The 17836-nt window shown below is 37.1% G+C and overlaps 1 protein-coding gene and 1 long non-coding RNA gene across 4 annotated transcripts in view; both read right to left on the minus strand.

Moving 5' to 3' along the window:
- The window catches only part of PLCL2 (phospholipase C like 2), a 194719-nt gene that overhangs the window by 146950 nt on the left and 29933 nt on the right, over positions 1 to 17836 (minus strand). The window contains exon 1 of one of the 3 annotated variants that reach the window (XM_065539872.2): positions 974 to 1089. The exons of the other annotated variants lie outside the window; for them this stretch is intronic. The gene's annotated coding sequence lies outside the window, so the exon portion shown is untranslated. Of the gene's footprint in view, positions 1 to 973; positions 1090 to 17836 lie in introns of those variants that run through there. 3 annotated transcript variants of the gene reach the window in all.
- Positions 1 to 17836, minus strand: part of LOC123571908 (uncharacterized) — a 72410-nt gene that overhangs the window by 25934 nt on the left and 28640 nt on the right. The gene's annotated exons all lie outside the window — the stretch shown is intronic.

A 17836-nucleotide genomic window follows, 5' to 3' on the forward strand; every position in this document is an offset into this window, starting at 1 on the left:
TGTGAAACTATGACAGTTTTTTCTCATAAAGTGGTGCTGGAATCAGCCTTAAAGGAAAAGCAAAACTGAATTTCTACAGCCAAGAGTACTAACTACAAATTCTGCTTTTGGGTACCATAATATTAGAAAAAAAATGAATGGATGAACTAAAGAAAACAAGAAAAAGAAAAAAAGAAAGAAAATCTTCTCCAACAGACTTCTCCTTTCCTTTGACTTGGAACAGCCATCATGGCAGGACAGAGTGGGGCTGTTTCTTCTTAAGCAGTACTGGGCTACGGATTCCATCTACAGCTAATAAGTTGTCATTCATGCCTTCGATTTGTTCCCTGTGGCTAAAAGATACGTTCAAGGGAGTAAGATGCTCTGGATCTCCTGTATTTTCTAGCACCGATCAGCTACCATGCATTATCTACCAGCATATGACTGTAGAGAGAAGGCCCTCTCCCAAAAGAGAACTGTCATGGAGAGAGAGAAAATTCAGAAGAAATCCCAAACAAAATATGGTAATTATGAAACATCTTATTTCTTGTCTTATTACTAAGATGAAAATAAATACCTCCAAACAAAACTGCTAAATTTAATTACCAAGATTTTAAAAAGTACACCCTGAATTCAATATTATCTGAAACATGGAAGTGGACTAATAGTACTCCAAAATGTTTAAGTGAGAAGAAAAAAATTCAATCTAATTGTCTTAGGAAAACATCAGGTGAAATAATATGCATGTTATTACCAAACAAAGGATGTTACTAACCTGAAATAAAGATAGACATTGAAAAGTCAGTCCTTGAGACAATGCATATGCTAACAGCTGATACTACCTAAACCATATAGCAGAATGGTTTTCAAATCCAGGCCTAAGAAATACATATAAATTCAGATTCAACTGAAAATTAAGAGCTATCCTAATTCTGGCAGCCATAACAAATTACCATAGACTGGTAGCTTAAAACAACATAAATTTGTTTCTCACAGTTCTGAAGGCTGGAAGTGTGAGATCAGGATGCCAGCATGGTCGGGTTCTGGTGAGGGCCCTCTCCAGGCTGCAGATGACCACCTTTTCCTTATATCTTCACATGGCAGAAAGACAGTGAGCTAGCTCTCTGGCCTCTTCTTATAAGGGCACTAATCCCATTCATGAGAGCTCCTCCCTCATGACCTAATTATCTCAAATCATCACACTGGGGATTGTATTTCAATGTATGAATTTTGGGGGGACACAAATATGCAATCATAAGTTTTTTCTATCTCAGAATTTAGTGTTTTACACTATACAAGATGCTTTCATATCCAATGTCTCATTAAGTTCTTAAAATAATCTTGTCAGGGAGGTATTATTCTCATTTGCAAGGGAGAAAACTGAACCTTAGAAAAAGAGACTTGCCTGGGGTCATTCACGTAATAAATGGCAGCAACCAAACTGGAACCTGGACCCTCAGACTCCAAGACCAATGCCTGCTCCCTATAAATAATATTTGTTAGTTAAATATTTTTAACTGTTTAACAGTTGTTAGTTAAACTTCATTTAGACAGAACATCGACAATGTAACCAGGTTATTCTGTCTGCTGATAAAGAAAGTCTCTAAATTGTTTTTATAGGAACAGAACATTTACATGCTTTTTTCTAAGAGAGAGGAGAGAATGAAATGGAAAGAGAAAAATACTAAAATGAGATCAAATACAAATAAGCATTTAATTGTTCCTCTTTTATTTCACACATCTTTTTCTAATTCAAGTCAATTAAATATAGTCAATAGCTTTTGTGCTTACATATGTGCCAGACACAGATCTACTGTTCCTACTCTCAAAGATCTCAGAATGTAGCAGAAGAGCCAGACCTTCAAATAAAAATTTACCACAAAGTTTCATGAGCATTAGAGTTAAAAAAAAAAAAAAATGGCAATCCAGAGGAAGAAGTGAATGCATCTTCCTGGGAAGGAGATTCAGAGAGGAATGGCTTGCCAAAGATGTAGTATTTGGGCTGAGGAATGGGAACTGGCCAGCAGGAAGCATTATCTTCCAAGCAAAAGGTACTGAAGGTAAAGATATGGATCCTACCCTACTACCTGCCTTTACAGAGGAAAAAATAGAAGACGGACATGCCTAGAATATCATCTTGGAAATGGAGTAGTCAAATGTACACTGGAGTAAGCAAAAAGAGAGATAAAGATGGTGCCAAGATTTCTTGCTTGTGTCATAAAGAATGCCATTAATGGACATAGGAACTCATGCAGGAGCAGCAGACTTAAGGAGAAAATCATTTGGGACATGCTGGAGTTCAGGTGCTTATAGGAGAACTCCACAAAGCATAAGAAAATAAGTGACTTGAGATTAGGAGGGATGATGGGGTTCACAGATCTGAGGAGTCATCCCTTAGGGAGTTTACAGAAGTATCACTTGTTTACTACTCTAGGTTCAATTTCTTAGAGATGAACAGAGGCTGAAGAAGGCTGAATCACAAGAAACAACTCTGATTTGTGGTAAAACCCTAGGAGTTTAAGAAAACAGTATACTACAAGTCTTTTATTTATAGCAGTTCTGATCAAAACAGAGATATAATCAGCCAAGGCCCTATTCATACATTGGTTGGACTATAGATCTACAGATAGAATAAATAACAATTAGGAGACTTTCAAACACAGCTGCTCCCAATACTGGTTCTTCCCTGCAGTATTTGAGGGAGGGCCATTGTTTTCTCTCAGCCACAAGTATTTATGTACTTGGAACACTCCCTCAAATTTGGGTGTTTTTTCATCTACTCGTGAAATCTCGCCTGCCTTTAAAAGGAGGGAAACAAAAATATGAACCCATGAGGTTGCTTTCTCAAGTTAAATGGAGAAATAATAAAAACCTCTAACCCACATTAAATTTTTTATACTAAGAGAAAAGGGAATAAAGTAGGAGTCTTTACTGCAGAAGAGCACTGTTCTAGGTTCTGAGACAGAAGTCACACCAGGCGAATTCTGGCTGCATAATACCACTCTAACTTGAAAGTCACAGGAGTCTTGTGTGTCCTTGGGCAAGTCACCTCCCACAATACTTCTCCGTGTCTAAAAGAGAGGCCTCTGTCTTCCCAAGACTCTCTGAGAGCCTGTGAGAAGTAACATGCAGGCCTTACTTGGAGGGTCTTGGGAGAAGTCTATAAACAAAGCCCAAAGACCTCAGGGCTACCAATTAGCACAGTATCAAAATGCATGCCAGCTATTCACTAGTTCCTTTGAATGTATGCATGCAGCATCTTCTTTATACTCAAATAGTTCCTATGTCAGGATGCAGAGAGCATTCTCTTCAAGCTTCAGAAGGACTCAACTTCCCCAGTCCTCCAAGATTTGGAGATGGCGAGAATTCCTCCTGCCCAGTACAGGAGACTGAGAAAGAGGAAAGTTTGCTATTCCTGGTCAGAAAAACAGCACATCAAGGGTCAGCAGAAAAGGAGGAGATGCTGGAAGTTCTATCTGTGCACAGAGAAATCAGGAAAACAGCCAATGGCTGCTGTTCAATAAAGTTAAATTTGGGAGGCTTTCTCTAAAAGTTAAGAATGATTGCAAGTGAGTTGAGTATGCATTCCAAGCTAACTCCCAGAGTGTCTGATAACTTCACCAGGAGGCTCTGATTCTTGCCCGCCTTCTCAGAAGTCTTTTTGGGAAATTTCTCTTTTCTTGCCTTTCAGGATTTAAAAATATGTTATCATTAAGGACAGAAGGTCAAAATGGTCCACTAAATCCTCATTTTCAGGAACCTACAAATCTTAACTCTGGTAGCCTCCATAGGCTCTGAGGCAAGTCCTAGTGCAGGGCAGTTTGTTTCCTCCTCCCTGAGCCCCATTCCCTCCTCCCCTCCCTCCCAAGCTCCTTGCTTTCCTAGTTGTCTCTCACTCCTTGCTTAGCATCACCATCTTCATCTCTCCCGGCGTCTTACCCTCAGATTTAAACTTCCCAAGCCTCCCCTGTGGCATTCTTTTAACCCAGCACTCAAATTCCAAGTCTGTCGTGCAGCAATCACCACCACCCCCACCCCCCCGCCCAATCCCATTCACAACTAACCTTGAGAAAATTTCTAAACTCACAGCCTCTGCTGTTTCACCTCCCACTCACTCTCAAACCATCTGTCCCTCCACAGAAATGGATTTTTGCCAAGGTCACCCACAACCTCCATGATAGCAAATTCAATGAATGTTTCTGAGTCCTCATGTCATTTGATAATAATAAGGATAGCATCACCCAATATTTACTAAGCATTTCTTATATGTCAAGCATGGTACTCCATACTTCCCATACTTTAGCTAGGCTTCACAACAAGTAGATGAAGTAGGCTTTACAATTACACCCCTTTTATAACTTGAGCCTTTGGGAAGTAATGCAACAGGTGACAAACATCACACACCCTGCGAGCTAGGCAGTTAGGATTCAAATACCAGCTCAGCTCCAGAGCCCAGGCCCTCAACCCTGCAGGTTGCAGCTGCCTCTCTGCAACATCAGACTGCACCCTTTGCGTGGCTCAGTACTTTCTCCTATGTCCTTTGTGGTCTCTATCTGGGGCTGCTCTTCCTTGGTGCACCCTTAAACATGGATTTCCCCCAAGGTTCTACCCTCAGCTTCTCATCCCTAGAGGGCTCTCTTATGGTCCCTTGCCTCAATTATTATACACAGAATGCAAAATCGGCCTCTGTAGGCAGTCTACTGCCTGGTCTCCCAAACTGGTCTATCTCCACAGATGCCTCAGCTAAAACATGCACAACATGGACTCAGCTCATCTACTCAATTTGAATGAAGTGCCCATTTCGAGGTGCTCTCTCAGCCTCCTGGAGGGCCTCCCTCCTAGCACTAACCACATTGTGTTGTAGTTACTGGGTCTGTCTGCCTATCCTGTGTATCACCGTTGCCTCTCCAGTGCCTAACACAGGAGCTAGCGTGCAGTACATGCTCACACAGCAATTATGAAATTAGGTAATGCAGAGTCTTTGGTTGGTCATATAACCTCCCTAGACCTCAATTTCCTCACCTGGAAAATGAGAGTTGGAGCACAGGAATGGGAGTATGTTCCATCCTGCAAGCTGCCTTTGAAAAACGGGCTGCTGTCAAATAAGCTGAGACATGCTGCATGTTCGCCTCTTGGCAATTCACTTTACATATCACATTGAGAGCTCTGACAATTTTTTGTTGTTGTCTAAATAAGGGTTTCCCAAACTTAGTTGACAACAGAATCTTTTCCTGGAGTATCTCAGCCCCTCCAACATGAGTGGTGCTGCATGGAGTGTACACTTTGACAAACTCCAGATCAGTGGTTCTCATTGTGTGTGGTGGGAGCAGGGGAAATGGGCAGGCAGGGGGAACCCTGCACCACTGACATCTAGTGGGTAGAGCCTACATCTTACAATGCACAGAACAGCCCCAAAAACAAATAATTATCAACGCAAAATTGTCAGTGGTGCCCAGGCTGAGAAACCCTGTGCTAGCCCAACCTTTACGACCAAAGTCCCTTTTAGCTCTTAAACTTCTGATGCCACCAAGCCATAAAAACTTGTTGATGCTCCAGATACAGATAATGGGACATCTCATTTAGAACAAAGACTAAGCAATGATGCATTCCTTTTAAACTAACAAAAAAGGTTTAATCAGAATGTTTGCTAACCATTCTTGACTATTTTCATATTTGTCTTCTATTGTTTATTTCATGCTTTTTGTATTTTATTATCAATCTTTTATTTACAACACATTTTTAGCATAATATTATGGAGCAATCACTGGAAAAAAATTCACTTTGGTCACTATTAAAAAATGAAAGAGAAATGCGACAGTTTACACCATATTGTGCAATCAGATGTTTTGCAAACATTCTGTGAAGGGTTTACCCAGTTCTTCCTTAAAGAGTAACTTAAAAGTAGTGCTAAAAGGGATGACGATTTTGTTTAACATTGCACTTTAGCTAATAAAAAAAATAAGTCTGTGTTCAAATTACATTGCTTCAGGGAAGAAAGAAAAGAAAAATAAATTGCTTTAAATTAAATACATATCAAGGACAAAATGAATAACTAGCAAAGAAATATTTTAAATTGATTTTTTTCAGCTACCCACATCCCATTCTTCCTTCACCTTAAAAAAGGGTGGCCAGGCGCAGTGACTTACATCTGTAATCCCAGCACTTTGGGAGGCTGAGGCAGGTGGATCACAAGGTCAGGAAATCAAGACCATCCTGGCTAACACAGTGAAACTCTGTCCCTACTAAAAATACAAAAAATTAGCCAGGTGTGGTGGCGGGCACCTGTAGTCCCAGCTACTGGGGGGACTGAGGCAGGAGAATGGCGTGAACCCGGGAGGCGGAGCTTGCAGTGAGCCGAGATTGCACCACTGCACTCCAGCATGAGTGATAGAGTGAGACTCTGTCTCAAAAAAAAAAAAAAAGATTTTGATTACAAATGATTTTGTTTGCTAGATTAAAAATCTGATCACTATATTAAAATAGGCTTTGTCTCTAAGTAGTTTCAGAGAGTATTTTAAGACATTATTTATCTTTCAAAAATTACATTTAAATAATGACAAAACATTAATAATAATAACAATAGTTAACATTTATTTAGAACTTAGGAAATGCCAGGCAACTGCTTTGCATACATGACCTCATTCTAACACAGGAACACCTAGAGGTAGATACTGTTAATCCCACTTTATAGAGGAGGAAAATGAAGTTTTTCTTCAAGAAAAGGCATTATTCCTCAAAGTGACAGTGCTATGAAGTAGTAAAGCCAGCCCTTGCATCTGTCTGATTCTGGAGCATTTGATTATGAATAATGGGCTTTTTCTGTTTGACAGCAACTTAAAGTTGATTAAATAGAAATATCAATTATCATGAAGAATCAGCAAAAGACGTAATTCTGATGAGCATGGCAGTAACACTCAGAAGCCCTGGGGAAGCTGATCAAAAAAAATAATTTTAGCTGTTTTCATGCAGACATCCTCCTTGCAAATTGTCAATATTTGAAACACTTCATTTATAGAAGTATAAGTCAATATGGCCCACTCCTTTTCTTTGTGAACTTGAACTTGTCACCTAAAAGCAGATTGGGCTGCTTTAGAAAACAATCTCACAGTTTTTCAAAAAATTAAATATAGAGTTACCATCAATTCCACTTCTAGATATATACCCAAAGAGAAATTAAAATATACATCCACACAAAAACTTGTATATTAATGATCACAGCAGCATAGTCCGTAATAGCCAAAAGGTAGAAGTAACCCATATGTACTTTAACTGATGAACAGATAAACTGTGGCATACCCACACAATGGAATATTACTCAGCCATGAAAAGGAAAGAAGTACTGATACATGCTGCAACATGGATGAACCTTTAAAAATATTTTGCTAAATGAAAGAAGCCAGTTGGAAAAGGCCATATATTGTATGATTCCATTTATATAAAATGTTTAGGGAGGGCAAATTCAGAGAGACAGTAATTTACTGGTTGCCAGGGACTGGGGGTAACTGTTATTGGGCAAGGTATGAAAAGAGACGTGAAAATGTTCTGCAGTTAGATAGTGGTAATGGTTGCATAACTATAAATACAATAAAACTAATGGATTGTATGCTCTTAAAAAATAGACTGTATGGTATGAGAATTGCATCTCAAGAAATTAAAAACATCATATTAGATAGCAGCAATAAAGAAAATGAGCAATAGAGCTCATGTTTATAACTCGAACTGACTAAGATAAATATATGTGCAAACAGAATTTTGGAATTCTAAGTGTACATGCTGGTTAACCATACTGGCCTAAATCATTTTACATTAAAAAAAAAACCCTGTATTCTGTAGGTTTAAATTCCATATATATGAAATCAAGCTAAATAAAATCTAAAATCCTGACCTAGAGGTATACTCTAATACCTAGTAAAAATCATTGCTTTAAGAATATCATGGTTATTTGCAATCACTGACTTATACTGAACAATGCTAGTAAACTACCTTCATGCTGCTGCTGGAAACAGGGCAGTGTTCCTTATAGAGTAAAAGGAGAAATCTATCACTCTGCATTTTCTCTTCCAATGACCTTTAACTGGTATAGTCCAGCAGAGAGTGACTGTAAGTTGTAGAAAAGTTAACTTGCTAGGGCCAAGCGCATGCTCAGGAAAGACCTGAGACGCCCCTAAACTCTCACCTCTGGCTGACCTCCAGGCTCTGTGCAAATAGGAAGTGAAGGCTAAGGCAGAGTTGTAAACTGCCTGGTTTGTATTAAAACATGTTTTGACATATACACAGAAGCCAAGTACAAAGACTAGGAGTTGTTTGTGGTATTTTGTCCCAGGTGTTTAAGGAAATTTCTGTCAATCACTAACTGACTGCTAAGCTAATGGAACAGAAGCTTCAACGGACCTATATGACAAAGAATACAGGCTTTATAAAATTAGTATAAAAATGTCACTAATCAAATCAAAAACAACAACTATAATAAGCAGCAACAAACCCTGGGGGAAATCTCATTTCCAGAGTTGCCACATTATAATATTAAAAATTACAGTTTTCAACAAAACTACATGATATGCAAAGGAACAAAGTATTGCCCGTACACAGGAAAAAAGGCAATTAGTAAAAACTGCCTGAGGAAACCCACACATTGCATGTACTAATCAAAGATTTTTAATCAACTATGTTAAATACACTCAAAGAAATAAACGGAATCATGCACAAAGAACTAAAGGAAATCATGAGAATGATGTCTCACCAAATAGAGAAGATCAATAAATAGATCAAAACGACTTTTTAAACGGAGCCAAACAGAAATTCCGGAGATGAGAAGTATAATAACTTAATAGAAAATTTCACCAGAAGGACTCAACAGCAGAAGGAATCAGCAAACGTGAAGACAGGTCAATTAAGATTACCCAATCTGAGCAGCAGAAAGAAAAAGAAATGAAGGAAAATGAGTAGTCTAAGAAAGTTGTAGGATACCATTAATTATAGCAATATATGCATAATAGGAGTTCCATAATGAGAGGAGAGAAAGGCACAGAAAGAATATTTGAAGAAGCCATGGCTGAAAACTCCCCAAATCTGATGACAAATGAAAAAAATATTTAATTAAGGGTGGTACTAACAGAAGTGGTTATGTGAGTGTATGAGGGCAAATGAACCAAACCCCATGCCACCAGGTGTTTCTGACACAAGAAGAGTGAAAGTCTGAAAGAATAGAATTCCTTGTCAGTAAAAGTCCACTGAGAGGTGGGTGCTGTGCTAAAGACCCTGAAGAGGGCAAGAGGAAATGGCAGGTAGAAATCCAAGCCTCTACCTGTGCAACCCTGGCCACTTTCACCGGCCTTCAGCCTTCTGCTGTCATTGCTCCCTTGCTCCTTTTGCAGCTATGCTGCTACCTCCCTGATCTTCCCCTCTCCTCACTGCTAGATCACCTGATGTGATATCTGCCCTCCAGCTGACCAGCTGACTGCTCCCACCTCCACTCTCAAATCACCAGGGTGGTGAACAGCCACTGTTATGGACTGAGCTCTCCCTTATCCCTCCAACAGGAGACAAAAGACTGAGACCCCTACCCTAGATGTTGTAGAGTCTAAGTCACTCTGATTGGTCAGGGATTCCAACACAAATCACATTTTAATGGCTGGTTGGTGGTTGTGGGGGAGCCAAGCTTATTTTGACACTCAAAAATATTTTCCTATACTTAGTGATCTTTTAAATTCATTCTTAGAAAGAGGTTGCTATATTTTAAATATGTATTATAGAGGGGTTATTGTTTTCTCTAATGAATCCTTTTTTTCACCTTTACAGTAAGTATTGACAGGGAAATCAAGGTTTGATATGCAATATTTTGCCTCCAGAAGCTTTTCTGTTTGTCCAAGGTATTAATGGGTGCCTTGATGGAGGGTGGGTGAGGGAAGGACTGTCTTTTATTAAACCCTGTACTATGATTACCCTCTTGAGGTGGTATACTTAGCTGTCTCTAACATTTTTTTCTTAAAACATAATATTTCTATTTTAATTACTATGGGCTAGGAAAATACTCTATGCCCATTCACAGGTAGAGTTTCATTTGCCCATTCCCAATTATGATATTTAGTACAATACTGACAGAAATATCCCGTACAGGATTATCTTCAACAGCACCTAATATTGTTTCTAAGCCCTGTATTAAACAATATTAGAGTATAAACACATACATGCATAGGAAGACGTATTTCCCTAATTTGGCCTCCTCCATAGTTATATATGGTGGAATTATGAGATCTTAGGAATGATTTCTTTTGAGAAAGGAAATAATCTTTCATGAGAGTTGATACACAATGTATCAAAGAAAGTTCCATCCAGTTAGAAAAGCATGAAGTGATTTTAAATCTTTAAAGTTACCAATTTTAGAACTCTATAAAATTTCAGAATTGTTTTAAAGCTTTGAGGGAGGTTATATGCTTAAAATAGGTTTGACTTTGCATTCCTATTAAAACTGTAAATCAGAGTGCTGAATTCTGAATACTGAAATTCTTCCTGAATAAGTTTTAACATAACAAAAACTGCAGAGCCAAATTGTTCTAGCAGTAAAGATTCTGCTTCATAGGAATTTTAAAAGTTCATAACTATTAAAAAGTATAAATTTTCCTCCTACCCTGACATAGATTAAAAATAGTTGTATCACATTCTTTTTAAATAGTAGCATGCAACTATTTTCTCTTTTTTTTTTTTTTTTGCTCTGCTAAAAATATGTATAACTCAACCAACCTACTAAAATCAAAGAATCTTTAATTTTCTTTTTCCCATAGCTTCCAGTTTCTTGGATGAGATTTTTCCATAGTAATCTTAATATTTCTTGTGTCCTTACTTAAAGAACAGTTCAACCTGTACCCTTCACAATCAAATTCTTTCTTGATGATTGCCTGATTAATAGAAAGGTGGTGGTTATAAAGATCATACTAGAATGATTTACACCTGTCTTTAGAAAAAAATTTGCACTTGTATATGAAAATAAGTTAGTGATATTCTGGGAATTTAGAATCTTGTTCCCTCAAAGTCTGCCATACTTTTATTTCACATTGTTGTATTATACAGGGAGCAGTACATCTCCTGTTTTTCTCATCCACATCCTCACCCAGCCTTTGAAGAATGCTGAAAGTCTGCCGAAATAAGATCCCCTTTTAGGAAAATCTAGATACTGTTTCCCTCAAAAGATTATTCTCAGCTCATGTGTTCAATAATCTTACCCTTTCCTAGATATTCTATCAGCTTGCCAAGAATGGATGTGAAATTCACCAACTCACACTTTCTCAAAGTGTCTGGAGCAAGTAAGTCACATTTCCAATACATCAGACCGCCCCAATCCCTTGGTCACGATATTGAGAGCTTTCTTATATATGAAACAGATGATTAAATTAAAACTAAAATAATGTACTTGACACTAATTATTTGAAAGACACTTTTCAAAGGCAACCTTATTCTGGAATTGTCCATTTAAAAAATATATGACTAAAACATCTGACTAGCTCTCTCCCTACCATTGAGCATATATCTGTTGCTATAAACACACTTAAGAAGCTGAGAGCTCTGCTCCATGCCCTTAGGAAAACTTATCATATGAGCTGGGCCCACAAATAAAATAAAACTTGTAATGTTTAAAGATGCTTTTCAGTCAAAATGTTAAGCACCTTTTTAAGAAATGGCCTTAATCTATTTGATTCATCTACATAAAACTCCTAATTCAAACTTTCACTGAAATGAGAAATAGTTTTAATGGCCATTACCACACCAAACTTCCTTTAAAGGACAAAAATAAAGGAAAGCTATAAATGTGGAATTACCAAAACACGTTTATAGATTATGATTTGGTGCAAGAAATTAGTATTCAAACTGTTTTACTGTATTCTCATCTCGTAGTGGTTGTAATACAGTGCTTATCAATCCAATAAAATCCTATTTATTCATAGTATTTGAGGAACTGAGTGGCCTATGGTTAAATGAGAAGAAAATATAGTTTTAAAATGAATTAAAACACCATACAAGTATTTTCATTCCTGCATTCTTTAAGCATGCCCTCCCTAAAGGTCCTCTCCACCCTCATCAATAGCCTTGCTAGTATGTAATAGCCACTTACAGGGCTCAAAGCACTTGCTCTTGTTATCTCTCACCCTAATTTACATATCTGCTTTTAAATTTTTGGTTGACCTTTCCAGTTCAGATTCTCAATAAGCGAGAATTTATCATATAATCATAGTAAGCAATAAAATTAAGTTTTATAAATTAACTTTTAATGTTTATGTGGAATACCCTTGAGAATTATACAACACTAATAATGCCTTATTATTATCTCATTTATAAAAGAAAAACATGTAAAGATTAAGATCACATCTAATAAATATAATTTTAAAAAGTTAAATGATATTCTAAAGCCACTCAAATCAGTAAATAATATCCTCAGTTGCCTTCTAAAGAGGCTGTTCCAGAATCTGGAATCCATGATCAAGTGACTCAAGTACCTATTGTTCCATTCACATGCTACAGTGTGGAAGATGCTTTAGAGGTGACAAAGTAACTCAACTACAAACACAACTAGCACCATTAACAAAATATTATGGAAAAATAATTTCAATTTGTGTAAAAACACACAGGATATTTGCATCACTGATTTCTACTCTCAGAGGCAGTCAGGAAAATAAAATTGGGGTTGACAAGATTATACTCTAATTCTGACCCCACAGCTTACAGAAAATACCATTTCAGAAGTCCATGTTCACAGAATCTTTGCGATGAGGATTCCCAAGAACACTTATTCATGTGCCAATACCTCAGGTGACTCTTCCTCACTCGGAGGGAAGCACCTCCGAGAAAACAGGTGTCCCCCTTAATCAGACTCCAAAAAAGGCCAGTCATAAGGAGTATACTTTTTCTGTAAGCCAACTATATAGGCGCAGAATTCATAAGCTAGTGGAAGGCTAAATATTAAAGAGCTAAGCATACAACTTTAAAAGTCAAAAAAATAGCAAAAAGAATAAACCCAAAGAAAGAAAAAGTAAAGAAATAAGGATAATGGAAATAATAAAGATAAAACCAGAAATTAATGAAACAGAAAAGGGATACAACAGAACAATACATAAAATCAACAAAGCCACAAACTGATGCTTAAAAGGATTATGAAACTGATAAATCTCTGGCATACCTGATCAGTAAAAAAGGACAAACAATTCTAGTAAGGAAAAGAGGAACAAAACTACATATGCAGTGGGTTGTAAAAAGGCGAGATAATTTGATGAACATTATGCTAATAAATCTGAAAACGCAGGCGAAATGGACAAATTCCTAACATCTTATAACCAAATAGTACAAAAATATCGCAGCCCCTAGACTTCAAACTAGCTAGTATATAAAGACACTTTAAACTCAGAAGAACAAGTTTCAGAAATTCATCTGTAATATATCCTATTAAATTATTATTTAGTAATTTAAATTTTGGCTCCAAATGAGTGAATTCAGTTTTTTGATTCAAACGAATAAAACTAAAAATTTTAATTACAATATTTCACAGCTAAGTATTATGGTTAACAACTGCTCTAAGTTTAAGAATGATGTCCATATATTTTTAAATAATTTATTTAATCCAGAGTTTTCCTGAAGTACTTCTGTTTAACTTTTGGGATTAATGGATACAAGTTTATATATGCTGTGAAGTGTAAAGTGATAAGGATTTGTTAACTTTCTGAAACTTAGCTGAATGACCTTTGTACTCCTATATTTAACATTAACTTTGACTGCTTTATTCCAGTGAGTGAGTGCAAAGAGCAACAAAGTCAAAGAATTATATAACTAGGTGAGGTTTCAGCCCTTTATAGATGAAGAAACTGAGACCCAGCAAAGTGAAATCCTTGCCCAGGTCATTATACTGGCTTAGCCTTCTTCCTTCAACACATAAAGTTATTATAATTCTACATCCTATGGAACACAATTCTGTCCCATTACCTTAACTATTACAGTAATATGAAGCTAATGTTCAAACCCTAAAATGCATCTCTCTGTGGCTATTTACAGTACAGCCATTAGCAATAGGGGACTTTCCCTCCATTGTAAAAAGAGACTATTTTCCTATTTAGTTACCAGACTCACCTATTATTCTTTTAAATTAATTGCATTTTCATACATAAAAATCTATCATAAATAGGAGAAGAGGAGGAAACTGTTTTATCGCTGAGACACAAATTGAATTTTGTTATTAACAGGTAAAAGTCTTCTCTGTCATAAATATGTAATGTTTCAATAACCAGCTACTTAAAAGATGAGATTTTCATATAAAGCAGAAAATCTATTGTTTTAACATCTCTCTCCTTTTGTCTTCCTGGTTTAAATGCCTTGCTGACTGTAAAGTTCACAGTGATAATCTGTTCTTCCTTACAATAACCTGGCACAATCTTACAGTCTTATTTTAGTTTCTCAGATTAAGGGTATGAACCAAGACTGTGTTGAACACTGCTCCTTTGATTCATGCAGTAATACAAAAGTTATCTGTCAGATGGTAATACACATAGGTAAAAAGGGGAATATTCAGGTACTCATCCAAATTTTTTCTACATAATACCAAATTTTCAAATAATGAGACATTTGAATGATTCGCATAAGAAAATAGAAGACTGGCATTATGGAATCAAAACATCAAGATGACTGAGTTTCCCTTTTGCATAAGTTCCCAAGATGACCACCACAATATTGCATCCTACATGATCTTCTTCAGTGTGCACCTGCCACTCCCCCATCAAGGAGTGGGGTCTCATTTCCATCTCTCTGAATCAGTGCTGGTCTATGATTCATTTGTAGCTAAAAGAATGCAGTCGAAGTGACTCAGTGTAACTTCTAAGCTTAGGTCAGAAGACGCCATGCAGCTTTTATCTAGTTCTCCTTGAAGGCTTACTCTGGGGAACATCCAACTATCTGGGACCATCAAGTGGAGAGGCTACACATAGACACACTGGCTGACATTCTCAGCTGAGCCCAACATTCCTGCTGTCCCTGCAAAAGTGCCCAACATGTGAGTATGGAAGCCATCCTGGAAGTGAACCCTCCAGTTTCTAGTCATCAGAATACATCAGAGAGCAGAGACAAGACATTTCTGATGTGTCCTGTTCAAACTGTCAATCCACAGAATCCATGATCATAATAAAATGGTCACTGTTCTATGCCACTAAGTTTGAGGTGGTGTGTTATATAGTTTGTAGATAACCAAATGAGCAAGTTTTGACCTAAAACAAAAGCTATTAAGACTCCTCATTACTGTTGAGCCTAGTAATAGGACTAATTATTCTAATTTATTGGTTAGGTAACCAGATAGTCCAGAAAGCTAAAAAGATCCTTCAGACGTGACTCTAATTGAAAGGAAGAGGAATCCACTGCTACACAGAGGATGTGTGTCCTTAACAAAATGGGACCGTGTCCTATGTACATCCGGATGTGAAGGACAGAAAGGGGCTAAGTACCAGGAAAAGGATGGGCCAAGGAAGGAAGAGCCTTTTATAGCATAGCTATCTCATTCTCCGGTTACTGCCAGGCAACCTACTGAGGAAACTATGAGTCTCCCAGGGGCTTGTAAGACAAAGAACACAGGCTAGGGGAGGGGGGACATAAAGAACACACAAGCTGTTCCTCTACCCTCTGAGGTACAGGATGACACATGGATAATGTGCGACCACAAAAGAGAAAAGGAAGCCAAAGATATAAGTTACCACACAGCCTTGAATACCAAAGAGGAAAAATCAAGGATTTTAACTATCTTTATCTTTTATCTTTCAAAATTTTGTGGATAATATATTTACGGTTTAAGTCTCTTTAAGTAATTGATATCAAAATAATTGCAAATGTTCATCAATTATTTCGACTTTTCCTCTTAATTAAAAAGATGATACCATCATATGAAGCACATTCATTTGAGGCCACAACACCACTGATTCTTTACATGGATGGTACTAATTTACTTATTTTAGAATATTTTCTTTAACATACTGGGTGCTCTTGACAGTAAGTTATTCCTGGAGTTTTGGCAATAAGTAACTCAAATGCCAAGCTCCAGAATATATTTTTCCATCAGAAATAATTTAAGGAGAAGCTGCTTCCCACCTGATCCTTCCTCTATGCTATGGGCCATTTTCTTATTTCCCTTCTTCAATGCTGGAGGGAAGATACTCTCAGTAGATGTCGGGACTAATTCTCTACAGAAACCCATCTGCCTCAGTGAAACCTATAACCCAACAAAGGATGTTATATTTTTTTAACCAAAATAAGTGAGAAACTACTAGCTCAAAAGCAAAATATATGGATAGTCATTGTTTTAAGAGGTTGAATAAGCTTAGATTTCACATTCCACATTCTTCCCCAAACCTCTGTTCCATAGTGTGGCAGGTTTACTGAGTCAGTTGTACTGTGCTGGTGCTATAATATTAAAGTAGGCTGTCATCTGCAACAAGCAAAGGAAAAACTTTTAGTCAGATGAAAACACAGAATGCTTTTTAAGATTATGGGCCCTTACTAAGCATGCTTTGATTTGATTATTTATGAATAATGGAAACCATAGCAGGCTGTGTTACATGCTTGTGAATCACCTCCTGAGGTGTGAGTGAGTTGAGCCTGGACTTTCTTCATGTTATTTATTGCATTCCCTGCATCTGAAATGTAAGCTGAACGAGGTGATCCTCCTCTCTCTATCCTTTGCCTCTACTTCTTTCTCCTTTCATTAGTGGTGGATGGGAAGGCAAAGGAGAAGCACTGTCCTTTTCCCTATGTCAAACCTGGCCTGACCCAAATAATGTCAAAATAACCTTTTAAGAAACAATGTTTTCATAGTTCAGCTGATAAATTTGGAAGGAAAAAACGCATAAACAGAATAAATCTATGAGAAGTAGTTTCCTAATGACAGAGATGAAACACTATCTGAATAAGAAGAGGAAAAAAATAATAAAATTAAAAGGAAAAATATTAGAGCAGCAAAGAAACCTACCTATACTACAAAAAATATATCTAAACCACAGGGAAGTAACTGTTTCCAGTGCCAAAAAATTATGGAGCATGAATAAGTATAACAGGAAATACTGAAAATTTTCAAAGATTATAACAGTAAATATATGCCAGCTTTTTCTATTTCATGTTTTGGCTAAATATCAGTGTACAGTGAATGTGTGGATATTAGCACCCAGAATCTCTCACCTTAAAAATAAAAAAGGCTGCAAGGTAAATAAATAAATAAATAAATAGGCAAGGTGAGAGTAAATACACAAATTTCAATGACGTCTGAAGCAACTTCTAGAGCTTTATCAAAAGCATGAACCTCATAGTGAGAAGAATGTTCACTAATGTTATGCATTGTTCAGCTTACGTTAATTTTTCTTTACCACATTATAAAAGATATGTTTTAATTGATTTGTTCCAACATCCATCTACTAAGACAGCTTTATAAGCAGATCAAATCTTCATTTCCTTAAACTCAAAAGTATTGTCTTTCAATTTATACAAATATTTTAGGCCAGCGGCAGTGGCTCATAATCCCAGCACTTTAGGTAGCTGAGGTGGGAGGATCACTTGAGGACAGGTGTTCAAGACCAGCCTGGGCATCACTGCAAGATCTCCTCTCTACAGAAAAATTTAAAAATTAGCTGGACATTGTGGTATTTGCCTGTAGTCTCAGCAACTCAGGAGGCTGAGGAGGGAGGGTCACTTGAGTCCAGGAAGTTGAGGCTGCTATGTTCATGCCACTGCACTCCAGCCTGGGTGACAGAGTGAGACCCTGTTTCTAAAAACAATAAAAAATACATAAAATAAATAAAGGAATATTTTAGGAATCTTTAAATCACACCTACCCCCTAAATCCTATAAC

The sequence above is a fragment of the Macaca fascicularis genome, chromosome 2 (assembly GCF_037993035.2).
Source record: "Macaca fascicularis isolate 582-1 chromosome 2, T2T-MFA8v1.1".
Lineage (NCBI taxonomy): Eukaryota > Metazoa > Chordata > Mammalia > Primates > Cercopithecidae > Macaca > Macaca fascicularis.